Raw genomic sequence first — 6,000 nt, forward strand, 5'->3', positions numbered from 1 at the left:
CAGCTGGAAATGCTCACTTTCTGCCATTTCTGACAATGTGCAAGGCGATATGGATGCTCCTTGAGGGAGGCCATCACTGCCTTTGCACATGCAAGCTGAGGAACCCTGAGTACAAGTGGAAACCTGGGTGCTTAACCACCAGCTTGATGTGACTTGCTGCTTTGCAGGCGCTGAGCTCCTGCAGGCACATTTGCAGCTTCCCTGGCTGTTTGCAATGGTTTTATTTGTCGTACAGCACCGTGCAGAGTCATCTGTGCCTGATCTCTCCCAGCTGTAAACGGGACAATATCTACTGGTGATCTAGCTTGCCTTTTCCTATTTTGGACCACACCCTATTGCATACAGAGACATGGCTCTGTTTGGCGCCTCTGGTAGTTTTGCCTCTCAAAAGCAGTGTTCTCACTGACTTTGAAATGATCTCCCCCCTTTTCCTTTCCTCTTCAATCACAGTTCAGGCATAACTCAACGAGATCAATAGTTACGGTCATGAAAATGAGAGAAGGATGGATCCTCTGGGTGCACCACAGAGAGAAAAGCTGCATTTGCTCTATTTCCTGCAGCTCAGCTTCCAGCCCAGGTGTCCATCTTCCCAAAGACATAATGCCATGTACTTCAGCCTTTCTCTGCAAGAAAGCTGCTCTGACACCGTCTCCATCAAATCTGATGGCAGTCTGATCCAGTAAATTTATTAGTCCCCAAATGAGCCGCAGTGTCCATCCTCACACCTCTTTCTTCTCTATCTGTTGGATAATGCAGAAGACCAGGTATGCTCCAGCAGGACCTTCCCCTGAACAAACCTTCCTGCCAGACCCCCGTCCTCTGTCTCCCAAGAGGGAGATAGGAATCGTTTAGGAGCCAAGAGTAGAATGGATGGTGACCACCTCAGGATCAGTCCAAGAGTGATGCAGTGAGGAAGTGCTGGGATGAGCCACCGCTTTCTGCAGTCCTATCCATCTTCTTGGTGCAAAGTGCCAAATACCAAGGGATGACCGTGTACCTGAGCGTGGGAGCTGGTTTGATACCTGCAGCCCCTCATTCTTATGCTCTGCTTGCTCCTGAGGGAGTTACCCACCTGCCAAAGGCACTGGAGTAATTCTCCTTGTTAGAATAAGTTATGAGGATCACAGCCAGCCGCTCAGTTAATGCTAAAATCACAGGGAGGGGAGACTGGCCACTTTGGTCCTCCCTGACCTTGAAAACCGAGCTAGCGAATGCAACCTTCCATTTCTCATTGCTCGCCGGGATTAGTGGGATGAGGTCAGCCTGTAGCACTAATTCACTTTGCTCTTAACTCATTTCATTACATTACAGGAGAGCCTCGCACTCGGCGAGTGTAATCTTCGATGCTGTTCTCCTCTTGTCTTTGCTTTTGTCATAAATTAAATAAGCTGCTGTCATTTTCCAACCATAAAGATTGATTTTTTTTTTTTTTTTTGAACTACACTGGGGCAAGCGATGATAATTTGTACGTCTTAAAGTTGTCCACTTAGTTGTCTCTCTAGCTGGTTGTTTTGTTGGACCTTGAGCTGACTGCTTTCTCCTTTTCCCATGCTCTGAGGTGGCAGGCTCTCAGAAGAGAGGTGTTAAGTCTTCATGTCTCCTTTTGTGAGGAGCACAGACCTGAGATGGACACTGGGCTCCTGTGAATGCCAAAACGAGAGCTCGTGTCAGTAGGATGCACTGTCCCTTCCAGGGAGATGGCAAAGCTTGCTCAGGTGTGATACTGGTGTGTGTCTGTATGCTTGGGCTACTGCAGGTTGGACATTAGGAAGCATTTCTTCTCAGCAAGGGTCATTAGCCATTGGAAGGGGCTGCCCAGGGAGGTGGTGGAGTCACCATCTCTGGAGGTGTTTAAGAAAAGCCTGGACATGGCACTTAGTGCCCTGGTCTAGTTGCCATGGTGGTGTCAGGGCAATGGCTGGACTCAATGATCCCAGAGGGCTCTTCCAACCTGGTTGATTCTGTGATTCTGTGAAAGCAGTTCTTGGTTATGAATGACAGGCTCCAGGATCTACCTGTCCTCCGGCGTACCTCTGCTTTGAGCTGCTCCCGGGACAAATGTGTCTGAGAGGGTTTACTGCTCAGATGCTTTGAGCAGACAGTGGTGCCTCCTAAACCAGACTGAGGTGGCCCCAGTGCTGTGATCTTTTGACCAAGGTGATAAGCACCGTGCTAGAGTGGTGGCCATGAGCTTGTGTTGCTGATCACCTGTGACAAATCACGTGCCATTAAGGTTTTTCTTTCTTTCTGAACATGCAGTAGCTTCGGTTCTCTTCTTACCATGTTATGCATAATCCATACAGCTGATGAACATGTGGTGGTTCAGGAGCTGCTGTATTTTAGTGTGTTGGGAAAACACAACTAACAGACTATCTATCTCATACCCAGTGAGAGCAAAGCCCCATCTGGCAGGATGTCAGCTGAGAAATACAAGAACTGCAAGTGATTAGAAGCTGGAATTTTTTATTTTCGTAGGTATAATAGAAGATGGAATAAGTGATTGGAAAAGTGGAGCTTCTAGATTTGGCCTAGCTGAAAGGGGAGGGTGAGTTGGCTTAATGAAGATGAAAAGCCAATTGGCTGAAAGACACTGTGGAATGAAAGAAAGAAGAGCCTAAAGTAAAAATGATGTATTTCCAGGAGACAAAACACAGTGTCTGTGGGGAATGGTAGATGCTTCTGGGGAAGGTGCTGAGGAGTATGGGCAACTCCTCAAGGAAATCTTGGTTGGTCTTAGTCAAAAAAGAGGCGTATATGAAGTGGACAATAAGCTTGATTACTAAAAATGAGACGAAAAAGAATGATGAAAAGAAATGGTGACAAAATTTAAAAAGCTGAAACACAAAACAAGGGACACCAGGGGAAGTGGTCACCAGGTGCACTGGAAGTAACATGGGTTGAGGATGGCCCCACCATGCTGGCATTAGCCTGGGAGGTGCAGGGAAACCAGACTAGAAAACTAGTGTGGAACTAAACTGTTGGAAAAAAATGGTCTGAGAAAACCAGAATGGCATCAGTGAGGGAAGCACCTGGGTTTCCCATCCAGCAGGAACAATCAGCAGCAGAAATGCGGGGTGGGGAAGGACCAGGGGCAGAGCTGGGGAAGAGGGCTGGGGGTGAGTCCCCCAATGGGTGTGGGTCACCTGCGACAGGCTCCTGTGGAAGACCCACATGCTGTACCAGGTGTAGAAACAGGAATGAAGTCTTTAAGTCTGTTCAGCAGTGATGGTTTTATTTATGCATTTGTCCTAACGGAAGAGAGAAAGAAAGAAGCGTGTGGGGTTGCTGGCCAGGGAGACCATGACCTCTTCGTCATGGAAGGTTTTTAAGACAGGCCAGACAAGGATCTCGTGGGAATGACACAATGAAGTTGATTGTGGCTGGGGATGTGGATGAGCTCAGTAACTTCTTGATCACCTTCAGCCCTATAGATCTCTCTAGTTTTTTTCAACATTTATAGCATAACGCCATTCACGAGGCTGAAATCTTCTACCTCCTGCACTCAGAATCACAGAATCAATCAGGTTGGAAGAGCCCTCTGGGATCACCGAGTCCAACCATTGCCCTGACACCACCGTGTCAACTAGACCATGGCACAACAACCAGGTTCCCACTAAACCCAGGGATGATCCCTGCAGGCATGAGCGTAGGAGAGCACCGGGGCCTTGCTGGAGGTGTTCATCCCCAAAAAGCCTTGGTTTGAAGGGGTCTAATTCAACTACCACTGCAGAAAGAGAGTTTATTTATTTATTTCTCTCTTTCTTTTAAAGCCCCCTTCTCCCCTAGACATGGTTGGACTCGATGATCCCAGAGGTCTCTTCCAACCTGATTGATTCTGTGATTTTGGCAGAAGGGGTTTTGCACATCTGATAGCATTATCGTAGCGATACGCCGTGTGACGTGGTGCCAGCAAAGGGGACTACAAGCTCCAGAAGAAATAAGGAAATTGAGGGTATTTAAGACTGTTATATCCTTGAGTTTGTCACCCTCTTGTCGCACTCCCAGGGAAGGAGGAGAGTGCCGGCATCAGGGACAGCTGCAGCAGCAACCTCGTGCTGATGTAGAATATTTTTTGATCTTGGAAAGCAGCTTGTTCAATGCAAACCACAACGCTGCAGAATTAGCGGCTTAGCCCCGGGCGATCGACGGGTTGACAAACCGGCCTTTTATGTCCACAGCCTGTTTTGAAAGGAATATTAAAGCTGTGACATCCATAAAACACAGGGTTTGCAGCTGCGGAAGGCGTCAGAGCAGGAGCGATTCTGCTTTATATCTTCCCGAGATCTGCTCATAGGGGGAGACTGACAAAAATGATGCTCCATCAACTCCATCTTCCCACGGACAGATGAAAACTGCCCCAACCCAGCCTGCACTTTTTGGGGGAGAAAACACAGACGGGTCCTGGTGTGGCTTCCCAGGGAGGTCCTACAGCCCCGTGGGAAATGGGATGTGCAGAAAATTTTGCAGTCTACAACTACCTGAAGGGAGGTTGTAGTGAAGTGGGAGTCGGCCTCTTCTCCCGGGTAACTAGCGATAGGCCAAGAGGACACAGCCTCAGGCTTGGCCAGGGGAGGTTCAGGTTGGACATTAGGAAGCATTTCTTCTCAGCAAGGGTCATTAACCATTGGAAGGGGCTGCCCAGGGAGGTGGTGGAGTCACCATCTCTGGAGGGGTTTAAGAAAAGCCTGGCCATGGCACTTAGTGCCATGGTCTAGTTGCCATGGTGGTGTCAGGGCAATGGTTGGACTCGATGATGCCAGAGGGCTCTTCCAACCTGGTTGATTCTGTGATTCTGTGAAAAGGCACCAAATCTGCTCCGATAAAGGGTATTTCTAAGAGCAGGATCATCGATGGGGGCTAAGGAAACAGCATCCTGCATCCCACGTGGACAAGGGATAAGCAAGCTGATGTTAATGAGGGTAAATGATGTTAGTGGGTGGTGGCAGAGGGGGATGTGTGTGTATGCACCAGGATGCCAGGGATTTCCCTGTGTTGTATCTTACTCCCCCGCCGCAGCCATCTCTCACCGCTTGTGCCTGTAAGGGGCTGTAGGTATGTTAAACCTACCAGGAGTCCATTCTCACTGCGTAAAATATATCGAATTATGCTGTGCTGGCCTCTGGTGAAGATAACCAGGATGCAGCTTTCCCCGAGCATCCTCGCGGGCACGGAAAGAGACCATCATTAAGTCTCGTAATCACTCACCGCGGCCCGCCTAAATTCATTTCACCTATGAAAATCTAATTATAGGAAGTGGCTCTTTCTGTCGTTAATGGCTGCAGGGGCTCGTCGTACAGGGTAAACTCTGGCTGCCGTCTCGGGGAAACGAAAATGCCTCCGGTGTGTTTCTCCGCTGCCGTCGCGGACGTGCCCATTAGAGAGATGTTTATTGCCTTGCTCTTTCCCTCGCTGCCTAAACTCTCCCTGCTGAAACGCCCCGGCCCCGTGCGGTGAATCCCGATGAGCCTTTCGCAGCCCGGACCGGCACGCCAAGCACCCTGTCGCCAACGAGGAGGAGTAGTGCCCTGAAAAGCTGCTTTGGATCCAGAAAGCAATAGCTCCTGATATCGCCTCTGCTTTTGGCCTAGGTCAAAGCTAAACTTTTTCAGTGAAACTCGTTGTGCTTTGGCAGAAAAGGGGGATGGAGGATGGGAAGGGGCGAGTTGAGGAGAGAATCGTTGGAGCGAGTCCAGAGGAGGGCGACCAAGCTGGTGAAGGGTCTGGAGGGTCTGACCTACGAGGAACAGCTGAGGGAGCTGGGGGTGTTTAGCCTGGAGAAGAGGAGGCTCAGAGGTGACCTTATTGCAGTCTACAACTACGTGGAGGGAGGTTGTAGCGCAGTGGGAGTCGGCCTCTTCTCCCAGGGAACTAGTGATAGGACAAGAGGACACAGCCTCAAGCTTTGCCAGGGGAGGTTCAGGTTGGACATTAGGAAGCATTTCTTGTCAGCAAGGGTCATTAGGCATTGGAAGGGGCTGCCCAGGGAGGTGGTGGAGTCAC

This window comes from Nyctibius grandis, chromosome 20 (genome assembly GCF_013368605.1).
Source record: "Nyctibius grandis isolate bNycGra1 chromosome 20, bNycGra1.pri, whole genome shotgun sequence".
NCBI lineage: Eukaryota > Metazoa > Chordata > Aves > Nyctibiiformes > Nyctibiidae > Nyctibius > Nyctibius grandis.